At 40.1% G+C, this 13,929-nt stretch overlaps 1 pseudogene; it reads right to left on the bottom strand.

Moving 5' to 3' along the window:
* Positions 1-13,242, bottom strand: part of LOC119509927 — a 30,234-nt pseudogene extending 16,992 nt beyond the window's left edge.
* Positions 13,243-13,929: the final 687 nt, after the last annotated feature.

Here is a 13,929-nt window from a genome sequence, read left to right as displayed (position 1 = left end):
CTATTTGTATTCCATTGTGGTCAGAGAATGTGCTTTGAACAAATTCTTTTTTTTTTTTTTTTTTTTTTTAATTGAGGCTTGTTTTTATGTCCCAGCATACGGTCCATTCTGGAGAAAGATCCGTGATCACTAGAGAAGAATGTGTGTCCCACTGACCTGGGATGTAATATTCTATATATGTCTGTTAAAATTCTCTATATCTCTCCTTTCTTTGTTTCTCTGTCGGTAGGGCTCCGTTTAGTATCTGAAGTAGGGCAGGTCTTTTATTAGCAAAACCTCTCAGCATTTGTTTGTCTGTGAAAAATTTAAGCTCTCCCTCAAATTTGAAAGAGAGTTTTGCTGGATAAAGTATTCTTGGCTGGAAATTTTTCTCTCTCAGAATTTTAAATATGTCATGCCACTGCCTTCTTGCCTCCATGGTGGCCGCTAAGTAGTCACTACTTAGTCTTATGTTGTTTCCCTTGTATGTGGTGAATTGCTTTTCTCTTGCTGCTTTCAGAACTTGTCCCTTCTCTTCAGTATTTGACAGTCTGATCAGAATATGTCTTGGAGTGTGTTTATTTGGATTTACTCTATTTGGAGTTCGCTGGGCATTTATGCTTTGTGTATTTATATTGTGTAGAAGGTTTGGGAAGTTTTCCCCAACAATTTCTTTGAATACTCTTTTTAGACTTTTACCCTTCTCTTCCCCTTCTGAGACACCAATGAGTCTTAAATTTGGACGTTTTATTTTATCTATCATATCCCTGAGATCCATTTCGATTTTTTTGATTTTTCTCCCCATTCTTTCTTTTGTTCTTTCATTTTCTGTTGTGTGGTCCTCAAGGAGGCTGAGTTGTTGTTCAGTTTCCTCTAATCTTATATTATGAGTATCCAGAGTCTTTTTAATTTGGCCTACAGTTTCTTTAATTTCCATAAAATCTTCTATTTTTTTTATTTACTCTTGCAATATCTTCTTTATGGTCTTCTAGGGTCTTCTTTATGTCTTTTATATCCTGTGCCATGCTCTTCTTCATGTCCTTTATATCCTGTGCCATGCTCTCATTGCCTGTCTGTAGTTCTTTGATTAATTGCACCAAGTACTGTGTGTCTTGTGATCTTTTGATTTGGGTGTTTAGGTTTGGGTTCTCCATATCATCTGGTTTTATCATAAGCTTTAAGAGTTGCTGTTGTTCTTGGCCTCTTGGCATTTGCTTTACTTGATCTTTAATTTGTCAGAATTGCAGCTTGGTAGCGTACACTCTCTCCAACCAACCAGCAGATGGTGTCTGTGAGTCACCAATTCCCCTGAAGTCAGCTCTCCCAATTCTGTCTTTGTGGTGTGTGGGGATCTGACCCCATGGGGTCCACTCAGTGCACTTAATTTGGGTGTGCTGTTGGTGCCGTCTGCCCCAAATGAGGGGCATGCGTCTGAGTGGTTAGGGAGGAAGGGCAGCTTTAATAATCAAACCTCCCAGGTGTTCCTGGAGATTTAAGGCTGTTCTCTGCTGCTGATCCACAAGTCCTTGGTATTGGCATAGGTTCCCTGGGATTTCCAAGTGGTTCCCCTTTCCCTGCTGTGCTCTTCCAGGACCTCTGCTGAGGGAGGGAGGGCCGTGCCACATCACAAGTGCGCACCAGTCTCCAGGGAAGCCCTGGGATGCCGGGCTGTGCAGGGGTGTTACCAGCCCACTTCAAAGATGGTTGAATGGGACACATTAACTTCCCCCTTCTGCACAGCTCCGCCCTCCCAGCTACGGGACAATCAGCCGTGGGTGTATTCAAGGTCACTGTCCATGGCCGATATTGTGGCATGTGAGCGGTGCTGTGGGAAAGACTCCCTGTCATGCTGGGTTTCTTGGCGTGGCTCTGTGCTGTGGTTTCAGCCCCGGGCAGGAGTGCCCCCGCCCACCGAGGAGATGGCTGCAAGTCCTGCATTTTTTTCTCCTTTTCAGCCTATAATTCTTGACTGGTGTGAGGAGATATGGCTGTGTTCCCCCAGGCTCTGGGGTCTGGTTCTGAATGGAAAGGGCCCCACCCCTTTCCTCTTAGAGAAGATAGACCCCCTAGGGGGAGGAGGTCATTAGCATTTCAATGGTCCCTCTCTCTGCTTGTGCTATGTCCACCCTTCTCTGAGTCACAGCACTGGGAACTGAAAATCGCTGGGGCTTTCTCCACTGAGCTGAAAAAGAAACAGATAGTCCCCTTCAAATCTAGTCCAAGGCAACCCTCTGGCTCTCCAAGGTCAGTCATCACCCAAAGCCTCTGTCTGTTTTTTGGGGATTCATACCTGTAGTGAGCAGTTCACACTCACTACTTAAAACCCCAGTTGGAGCTCAGCTGAGCTGTATTCGCTTGCTGGGAGAGAGCTTCTCTCTGGCACTATGAGGCTTTGCAGCTCGGGCTATGGGGGAGAGGGTCTCATGACTTGGATCCGCAGGTTTTACTTACAGATTTTATGCTGTGATCTCTGGCATTCCTTCCAATTCAGGTTGGTGTATCATGAGTGGACAGTCTCATTTGCTCCCCCCTGCAGTTATTCTGAATCATTCATTAGTTGTTTCTGGTTTTTTTCAGTTGTTCCAGGGGGACTACTTAGCTTCCACTCCTCTCTATGCTGCCATCTTCCCTCTTTCTCCCTGAAAGTAGGATGGTAAGAGGGTTGAGGCCAGAGTGGGCTCTAAACAAGACAGAGAGATCGAGGAAGCTGAAACTGAGTGCAGGACAGAGGCTGCATGGGAGAGAGAGGAGGTGGAGCACTTATATAGAGAGAGACTGGCTACTGCAAGAGATATCAGGTGGCCTAGGAGAGGGTCAGAGGGAGCAGTTGACCGAAAGAGCCACCTCAATCCCTGTTATCAAGTCCATTCCAGTCCCAATAGATGCCTAAACCAAATTCCTTTTTCCTGAATCAATTTGCCCCTTGAAATAAAAGAGCCAGACAAATCCTTAGGGTTTCGGTGCAATAATCATTCAGTCCTTTCAAATTAAACCGGAACAAGAGATGTGTTTAAATCATAAAATCTTTTGTAAGCCTTGCCATACCATGAGTGTCTCTGAAAGCCTCGGCATTACTGGCCCCAGCGCTATAAGAAGATATCCCCTCACTGTGGCAAGGTCAGGCAAGGTCAGGAGAGGTTAGTAGCTGAGGCCTAGAAGCCTGAGGAACACTCTCTTCTCTCATTAAAGACATTGATTGAAGGCTGCTACCCATGAGCACGAATGATCACTTTTAATAACTAAATGGACACTGAAATGGTAATGAGAATATTATGGCTTTCCAAATGAAAAGCCTCAATCTAATACATTTTCCTCTGAGAACATTAATATGAAAATAAAATCATAGTTAATTCAAGCTGAGTTAAATACAAGAAACAATGGAAAATAACCAGCCAAAGCCATTTATACTGTTGCTTTTTTTTCTGTGCATGCACATCTATATATCATATCTATAATTTCTTGTTTCCCAGGAAACCAAGGACAATTGGAGAGATATCTGTCACAACTGAATCTTTTCAAATGATTATAAAATTTGCCTAAATTGGAAGGACCAAAGACTGAAAGGGATGAGAGCATTTTAGGTAGGAATATTGATAATAGGCAAAACAATTCCAAGGGCTAGACTGGAAAATGGAGTTTCAAGATGATGTAACACTCAGGAGAGAAAAAAATTCCTTAGCTTGACATTCAATGCTGTTTGGTATCTACCCCATAAATTTCTTCACCCTTCCTTCCCTCTCTTTTCTACATGCCTCCCTATGCCACCATCTCATGGACAGTCCTGGCACCCTCGTTTCTCCCTGACTTATCCTACCACTTCTAATCAAAGTCTAACTTTCTGAGGATGGAAATTCTATGGGTTCTTCAACCTCCAACCCCTACCCAGCAACGTTCCCAATCACTATTCTGACACTGAATTTTAAATGCATTTTACATGCCCCCTCCTCCATAACACTTAAACCACTATTACCTTGTATTGCAATGTTTGGGGGTACATGTTTTGCTTTTACTATTAGACCACAAGCTACCTAGAGCTCTTGCACACATCTTTTTCTCTACACTTAGAATATATTCTTCCCAGCCCCCTAAGCCTATTTCACTTTAACTCATCTTTAGATCAATGTTCAAAAGACACTTCTTCCAAGAAGTCTCCCAAGACTCCTCAGAATAAGTGAGGTATTCGCATAGCATCTTGTCCTCTATTTTCATAGCCCTTATAACAATTTATAACTACATATTTATTCTTGTTATTATTTGGGAAATATCTGTCTCCCTCTCTAGACCAGCTGGGGCAATATTACACACACAGACTCCCAAGCTTCTTCCGTGGTGTGAGTCTGGGATGCAGCCTGGAATCTTTACATCTGAGAAAGTCCAGGTGATTCTTATCATCAAGGAAACTTGGCCCTGCTCTAGCTCCCCTGAGACTCTAGTTTAATTGGCCTGGGGCAGGACCTTGGCAGAGTGTGGGAACAGACAACATTTTCCAAAACAATTTCTCTTTTAGTTTCATGTCTTTTGTGGGCAAATCTTGCCCTTTATCATACATTGCCTTTTTTTTTTTTTTAATCCAGACTGATGAGAACATCTAACTCCTGGGTGAGAAGACAGGTTCCTAGCAACAACCTTTTCTCATTGAGGGCCTTGAGTCAGAATTTTTCTAACTAATGTTTCCTTCCTATCTCTGCTCATGATAGTGACTGCAACCTCTTCATTTGTAGTGTTTGTTATGGCCAAAGTTCTTCCTGCTCCCATACTCTGGGCTCTTTGAGCCCTGGGGTAACAAGTGAGATAGGGCCTTTGGCCAGAAGAATTTGGGGAGAATTTATTGGCCATAAATCATTTCTCAAGAGATGGACACCAAGTAACAGGCCGGGCTAAATCTGACACGGAGAGAGCCTTTCAGAGTGATTTTACAAGCTCATATAATCACCATCCAAGTCTCCTCCCACCGTTTCCATCCCCACTAACACACCAAGTTAAACAAATTCATATGGCTGATAAAAGGAGACAGAAAAGCACCCTGATGCAGGTTTGCAGCTTTTAGTGTTTGTCTTTGGAGTGCCTGCTCCCCTCTTCTCCTTGGCCTTTTTGGCTCTTCAGCATCTATCCATAAACACTGAGCCCAGAAATGAGTTTTAAAATTTTGAGAAGCTTGATTCCAAAATCTTAAATACTTTGGCAAAAATTACTTTAGGGCAGATTTTTGAAAGGGGCTTCTCAGAGTGTGCATTTGTGTTTTGGAAAAAAGATTGTGTTTTTAACCTAAACCTTGCCCATAACCACTGATAACTGGAAATTTATGTGCACAATGACTTTGTGGGACAGTTATCTGTAAGTAAATATTCCCTTATTAATCAATACTATTTTATATATCAAAACTTATTACAGATAAAGAAATCAACACATTTGTTGCTTCCAAGCCTGTTTAGAGCTGAGCAGCTGTGTACAGAATGGAGTATTTCTAGAACCCACGGCTCTAAACTCTGCGAGGACATTGAAGTGCCGTTTACGTTTCATTCCACTTGGGGTCAGTATTGTGCCCCTGATCGCTGCTGTGTTCTTGTTTTTGTAACTCTAAAATGCTAATTTGGGAATCTCAGTGGAAATATTCATGTAGTAGCAAAATTGGAAGATGCGAGGGAGAGCTGGCTCATTACCAGCGTTCACTAAGCTGCAAACTCACTTTATAGCAAACACGGTGGCCAATTCATTATAAGTCCTCTTTCTTGGCATCCTCTTTTAATACCTTCTGAACATTTTCACCTGCATAAATGCTTTTGAGACATGACTTGCAGAGACGTATTATCATCTATACAATGGTATGAAAGGCTTAGCAAAACAAGGGGTCTAGAAGGCAATATTTTACCTCCAGCTGTTTGTCCTTGTTGCTATTAACAAAAATCATTGGGATTTTTCTTCAAAGCTAAGAGATTGCAATTACTTGTTTGAGGTAGAATAAAACAAAAACAGTGGTTCTCATCCTTGCCTTTGCATTAGAATCACTGAAGAAAACTAAATAAAATCCTGATGGCCTGACCATAGTCTATAGCAGATTAGAATCTCTTGGGAGTGGGGACCCAGGTGTAAGAATTTTCTAAAGTTTCCCTGGGAATTTCAATGTGTAGCTAGGATTGAGAACCATTGACCTAAAAGAAAATTCAGAAAGGTGGAGCTAAGTGTAAATACAGAAAAATGCTGGAGCTAACATAGGCTAAAACTGAGCAGAAATCAGAAAACCTGGGTTTTAGTTCCTTCGAGACTATTGATTATCCATGCAACTTGGGACAAGCCACATGACTCCCTTATTTTAGGTTCTTCTGCAAATGGTTTAAGGGTCAAAGGTCATGGAATGTGCTAATCATTTGAAAACAGACTGTGCTTTACAGATTTTATTATTACGGTCATTTTTATAACCATATCATTTTAGTGATTCAGTTTTGTTGTAATTGTGGAGCTTAAATAGTGTTCCATTCCCTCTTTCTGGATTTGACTTTTTCCATGTTTTCTTGGCTTTATGCTGATGTAATGGAAGCAGAACTTCCTAGTTGGGTGGAGAAGGTGGTGGGCAGGAATCTGCATATCTTAAAACAAATTTGTGGACATCTGGTTCTGGACTAGATGGAGTAGATGCATTTCTCCTTGCCCCTCCTGCTAAGTAAAGCTAAAAACCCTGGGCATTATGTATAAAACAAACAAGGTGTCTCTTGGAGATGGAGAGATGAAAGTAGACTGGTTACGGACTCTGGGATTCAAGGAATGGCATGCCAGTGACTTCCCAGGGTTTTTGTTTTGGGAGCTGGAGAAGCACACAACCCAGGAACACCAATGGGGACAAACAAAGTTGAAGAAAAGCCTACTCTCTCTTCTCAAAAGGCTGGGAAAGGTGCAGCTTAGTAAGACAGAAAAATTTGATGTCACATGTCCTACTCCAGCTAAACACCAGGGAAGAAACCATGTCATATCCCTACCTTGTCAGCAAAGACTGAGTTGTTGGAGTAACTCCACACTGACATGGTGACAGAAGAGGCCAGCTGGGGAGCATGGACTTCCACCTCTGCCCTGCAGTGACAAGTTGTCCCTTCCCCACACCCTGTCCCCCCTCTCTGTTCAGTGGAGACCACCTGGAGCCTGAACTTCCTACCCTATCTGGTGGAAAGGAGGTTCCTCACCTCCTTGCTGTGGTAGTATCAGAAGTCAAGGGGGGAGCCTGGACTTAATCCCTCCCAGGAGTAAAGAGGTAGAGTGCTCTCTTTCTACAACTGGCCCAGTTTCAGCAGCTGAAGATTTAGATGAGATCTAGAGTATCATAACATAATACCCCAAAAATCCTAGATACAGTAAAAAAAATCACATGCCATACCAAGAACATGGAAAATTTCAACTTGAATGAGAAAGGAAAATCAACAGATGCCAACATCACGATGGCACAGATGCTGAAACTATCCAATAAAGATTTTTAAGCAGTCATCTTTTTTTTTAAATTCAATTTTATTGAAATATATTCACATACTGTGCAGTCATACAAAGCATACAATCAATTGTTCACAGTACCATTTCATAGTTGTGTCTTCATCACTAAAATTAATTTTTGAACATTTTCATTACCACACACACAAAAATAATAAGAATAAAAATTAAAGTGAAAAAGAACAATTAAAGTAAAAAAGAACACTGGGTGCCTTTTTCTTTTTTGCCCCTGTTTTTCTACTCATCCAACCATACACTAGACAAAGGGGAGTGTGGTCCATATGGCTTTCCCAATCACATTGTCACCCCTCATAAGCTACATTGTTATATAATTGTCTTCAAGATTCAGGGGTTCTGGGTTGTAGTTTGATAGTTTCAGGTATTTACTGCCAGCTATTCTGATTCATTAGAACCTAAAAAGGGTTATCTATATTGTGCGTAAGAGTGCCCACCAGAGTGACCTCTCGGCTCCTTTCGGAATCTCTCAGCCACTGAAACTTATTTCATTTCATTTCACATCCCCCTTTTGGTCAAGAAGATGTTTTCCACCCCATGATGCCAGGTCTAGAATCCTCCCTGGGAGTCATATTCCACGTTTCCAGGGAGATTTACACCCCTGGGTGTCAGAACCCATGTAGTGGGGAGGGCATTGATTTTACCTACCAAGTTGACTTAGCTGGAGAGAGAGGGCCACATCTGAGCAACAAAGAGGCATTTGGGAGGAGGCTCTTAGGCACAATTATAGGCAGGCCTAGCTTCTCCTTTGCAGTAACAGTCTTCCCAAGGGTAAATCCTGTGGTAGAGGGCTCAGCCCATCAAACCACCAGTCCCCTATATCTGTGAGCACATCAGTAACCATCGAGGTGGGGAAGCCCAACACCCCTGCATTCTCCACCAGCTCCTCAGGGGGGGCTCTTAAGCAGTCATCTTAAAGATGCTTCCATGAGCATGTACGGAACAAATGAAAACAAATTGCTCAGGTGGTTTCTGTGCACACCAACATTTAAAGATTACCAGCTCAGGGAGTTGAGGCTTTGTTCAGGAGATGAGGCAGCTGGCAAAATGGGCCTTTATTTCTTAACATTTCTATCAGGGCCTAAGGCTGCTTAGTGTTAAATATCTCCAGAATGCTTCCAAGTTGTTTCTTGGTAGTTTCATGTAAACCTAAGTAGACCGAATAGTGGCACATAGAGTATTTAGCATCATAGTTCTTTACAGATAAATGTTTGAGGAACCAAGAAGCAATATCTTTTTATTGACGCAGAATCCAATTGTAGCCGTCTCAGACTAGCTTGTATCTGACTTGAGCTCCATCTCTTAAAAGGGACCATCCCTCTTCTTTCTTCTGTTTCGTACCAACTGTCACTCCCATAAGCATCTGTTTACTCCTTCACCCCAGTGCCAGTTTAGAGGAGTTTGGTGGGTGATTCAGTGGCAGTCATTTCCATAACAGCTGGGCAGAAATGGGGAAAGAATGAAGAAGAGACTGGGCACCATTCTTTCCCCTTCTATTGCTACCATTTTTAGTGCAAACTCCAATAGAATGCTCCTTAGCAGCTTCCCCAGCTTAACTTATATCTAAATATTACACTCATCCCACCCCAGGCCTCATCCAGCTACTTCTTTCGTAGACCCCAAACTCCTACAATAAAATTCCCAAGAAAGTTTGAGGCTGGGTTTTCTTTTGAGACATACCAATATTATTAACTCATTTAAGCATAAATCCTGTTAATAAAATACATCTGTCATCAGATGTGCTTCCTCCTTAGGATTCCTAGGAAAATAAAGAAGGGAGTGAGTTCTCTTTTAGTTTCCCACCATTGACAGCATTAAAACTGAGGTTTACAGAAACTTGAAAGGGCTTTGTGCTAGGGGAGAAGGGGAGAAGCCTGTCACAACATCTCACAATCTCCCTCTTTCCAATTAGGACCAAAGTCCCTGTTCTTTTGTCTTCCTCAGAACCACACTATCTGTGAAAGAAGATTCCTCCCTGCTTCACCTGACCTTCTAAGTGAGAAGAGGGAAGTCACAGAGAAACACCAACACTTGCTGACATATCCAGGCCAAGCTGCTGCTCAGGCACCTCATATTATTAACCTTTTAAGTTCCCTGCCTTGATCAGGTTCACGTGGCCTCACAGGGGCGGGGCCATTACCTTCTATCAAACCTTCAGTTTCAGGCTGTAAAATTCTGCTCAAATAAATAGAAACAGAGTTGGTCTTGGTCCAAGGCTTGTCAAGGCCCATGATGATTCCTAAGACCACTGGTTTATTTTTCCAAAATTCTCTGGTGCAGTCAGCTGTTCTCCGAAGGACTGGGCATTTTTCCAGAGTGGAAACTGGGAGTCAGGTCAGCTCCACGCTGGATAATCTTCCTCTACCAGACTCTTCTCGGTAAGTAAAGTACAGCGACTTGATTGCTGACCTTGCTTATTCACATGCATGGTATTTTTTGGCAAATGCGTAACTTTACCTACTAACAGGAGTAGGTAGGGTTTAGGAGGGAAAAGAGTGGTAAGCAATGGAGTTGAGGGTTTTTGGTCTTCTTTTGCCTCGTTTCTCTACATTTACATAGGAAAGGATAAGTGATTATAACAACTCTTTCCCTTCTGTCATATCAAAAGGCTCCAAGTCTTGCTGAACCAGTGGCAGCAGTAATTATACATTCCCAGTTCTCTGTCTTCTGTGATACCATTGGGTGGATTTTCAGAAAATCAAGAGGCTGGAAGAGATTTGTGGTCCAACTTTAAAATGTCTGCTGTAGCTTCAAAGATGGTGTAGAAATGAATTAGGGACTGTGATGATCCAGAACTTAATAGAAAAGGAGATAACCACTGATAGCAGTGAGGACATTATTGGCTAATGTGACCACACAGGAGATGAGGGCATGCACGATGAGTCATAGGAATAAAACGGAACTTAACTTTCATGCAGTGAAAGATTGCGTCAGAAAAAAGTGAAGGCCTCTGTTGTAGAGGGTTTTGAGGTGCATTCTAGAGAAGTGACCTTGGATGCCAAAGGACAGGTCCTCTTATTTTGTAGGGTGCAACAGGAATCTTTAGAAAATGTGGCTGAAACCTCCCCATACCCTCCTCTTCACCCCCACTGACCAGTGGGGATGTAGCTCCATAGCCATCCAGTCCGCTCTACCTGTCCATTCCATTCCCCAGCCCAGATGATTCTTTTTGGTCATGAAATGTGGTAAGATCCAGTAACAAATGGATTGAGGTTTAGCCTGAGTGATTTGCCAGATGAGTATTATCCAGAGATGGAGTTGTCTGTATTTGCAAATTCAAATTCTAAATCAGAAACCAATGTACTCAGGTTGGGTTTCTTGGCTGATATGAAAAGATGTGGTAAAGCCATAGACTTACAGTTCATAATAATAAAAGATATAAGTAGTAAGAGGTCCAGCCCTCGTCTCTCCATGAGGACCACGTGTTTCAGTTTAGTAAATAAATTGCTGCCATGGTCTCCCATTCTTGTCCTCAAAATCATCATTTTAATGCAGGTTTTTCTTTTATACTTCAACTTTGTCTTCTACAAGATTGGCCTCTTGTCTTCAGAGAGGATACAGAACAAATGATCATTCCCTTCTGACTAAATAATACTCCATATCAACATTCTTAAAACACTGCTAAGATTCTGCTTTTCCAGTATAAACAACCCCTCTTCTTTCCTTTGTCCTTATTTTAATGATCTCTGATGCTATTTGATTTATTTTAATGTCAAGAAAACAGATTGAACAAAGAAATGAAATAAGATGAGTAATGTGTAGAAAAGTAAAATAAGTTTGTGGCTTTTACTTTCTATTTTTTTTTTTTTTTTTTTTTTTTTTTTAATGGTCCATAAATATCTATTTTAATTATGTTCAAGTATTTAAAGGAAAACATGAACATAATGAGGAAAAAATAAAATATCTTTAGAAGAAACAAGATTTCTTGAGATGAAACACAAGGTTTAAATGATAATTTATAATAAAAACACATTATTCACTTAAGTTTTGATTTTCTATCTTTGAAGAAAACTATAAAATGACACCCATCAACTCAGCAATATCCTGTTACAAGATAAACACAGATGCACACATAGACACAGCACAGCAAAATACATTACAAACAAAGCACTGAAAGTTGTTAACAAAGCATCAAACTCATAAAGTGTTCAGAAGTAAAAGCCAAATTATGCAAAGAAGTACAAAGATAACAATGACAGCCCACTTCTCATTACTTTGCAAGACTGAAGGCAATGGGCATACATAAAAATTATTGAAGAAAAAATGCAAACAAAACAAAACCTATCAATATATAAATCAATATTCTGTTAAAATACTTTCCATAATAAAGGAGAAATTCATTTTTTCTGACAAAAATATCTGCTTCCTAATTCAAAAATTAAGTAAAAATTGACTTTAAAGCAAAATTATTTATAATGTTTTGGGTTTTATAATATATGTGGGAGTTAAATGAGTGTCAACATTAACACAAAGATCAAAAGAATAAATAGAAATAAGCATATTTTACAAGATTTAGTAATATTATTATTTGAATGTATTGAGTAATAGAGTAAAATTCACATTGTCAACACTGGAGCAGCCACAAGAAAAGACAGTAAATTATGGATAAGTATTAAGCCACACATAAAGATAAAATGGGATTCTACAATATATTGAATAAATCAAAGGAAGTAAAAACAAAAAATAGACCAGTGAATCGAAAGTACAAATAGAAAAAATAGAAAAATTGCATATTTCAGCACACAAATATTCATAATGAAATTAAATGCAAGTGGAATAAAGCATTCAAATAAAAGATAGAGCTTGAAAGAATGGATATATAAGTCAGACACAACTGTATAATTCTGATCAAATTTTCACATTTTGAAAAACTACTTATACTGTTCTCCATTCTGAGGGAATTTTTATTTGACATTGGACTACAGGTATAAATTAGTATAATTTCTTTCAAGTAGGTTATCTTTCCATTTTTATCTAACTTTTTATAAACTTGCATTTAGACTACTCAGCTGTACTCTTTCTAGTACATCACATCAAGCAAGATATTTTAGCATTAAGCTTTCTTTCTATGACATATTAAAAACCATAAATAACAATATTAAATCACACACTAGCTGAAAATCCAAAATTTTGAAATGTAAATCCTTCTTTGTTATTCAAAATTCTAAGTGTACTTATACCCTATGATTCCTAACAAATTCTATTATCCCATTAGTAATTTCAAAGTGAATTTTTAAAGCTTTGCAGAGAACACAAATTGTATAACTGGAATTCATTGAGAATTTTTCCAGGCCTTAGTAAATAATATGTATTTTATTAATAACCATGAGTGTTGAAAAAATGTATTTGCTTCTTTTCATAAAATTAGTTACCTTTTCTTTTCTACATTCATTTATTTTTCTATCTGAAAATTTATCTATTTAGTTGCTGTGAATCTCAGAAATTTAAAAAATACTTTCCTCTCAACTTTATTATTTACTTTATGTAATTTTATCACAGCACTTTCTTGTACAAAATCCATTTTATGTTCCTGGTCTATTTTTCTCTTCATCTATATGCACTATCACTCTGCATTGCCAACGATTATTAATTTCAATTGACTTTTGTCTTAAAACATTGCAGAAAGCATACCAATTGGGAAGGCCCTAGAATGCATTGTTTATGAGCTTGAAGTTGTTAGCCAGTTGCTTACCTTGCAGGTCTCTGTTCAACTACAGACCAGGCAAGCACCAGCCCTCGGACTGCTCTTGCTGGACAGCACTGTAGGACAGATACCATTCTGGATGCTCTTCTCTGATATGCCTGTCCAAGCATGTGGGATCTGAGCACACCACTTGTTATGCCTTCATTGCTGATGATGACACTCTGATCAATGATATCATTAAAGAGAATGGAATGTTTTCATTTCCCATCTTTTCCTCATATCCATATAGATGCAAATTCCAACATCTTGAGACATCAGAGCTTTACAGGAACTTCACTGAAGGATGGCCATTGGCTTCTGGAAAACCTCTGTTAGCTTATAAGGCATGTGGCTAGCATCCACTTGCTCCCAGATTGTTTCAAAATGGCATACTCCAAAATGCTCTTGGGGCATTTTGTCCCCTCTTAGCTGCAGCTCTTCCAAAATGTCACTCTCAGTTGCTCTTGGGGAGTTTTGTCCTCTCTTAGCTTCTCTGGAGCAAAAGTCTGCTTTAAAAGGCCATCTCCAAAATGTCTCTGTAAGCTGCAGCTCCCCTCTCAGCTCCTGTGTGTTCTTCAAAGTGTCTCTCTTGGCTGTAGTAAGCTTGCTCCTTCTGTCTGAGCTTACATAGGGCTCTAGTAAACTTTGTTTCTGGTGTAGTTCACTCAAAATGCTGTCAACAGTTTCCATTCACCTCATTGCAGGTCTCACAGCTTCACCATTCTTACAGTTGCTGTCTTAGTTTGCTAATGCGCCGCTAGGATGTGGGCACTTCTGTTCAA

Source organism: Choloepus didactylus, chromosome 15 (genome assembly GCF_015220235.1).
Source record: "Choloepus didactylus isolate mChoDid1 chromosome 15, mChoDid1.pri, whole genome shotgun sequence".
In the NCBI taxonomy this organism is placed as follows: domain Eukaryota; kingdom Metazoa; phylum Chordata; class Mammalia; order Pilosa; family Megalonychidae; genus Choloepus; species Choloepus didactylus.
Note: the sequence above shows the minus strand (reverse complement) of the source record. Positions and strands in the feature narration are given on the sequence as shown.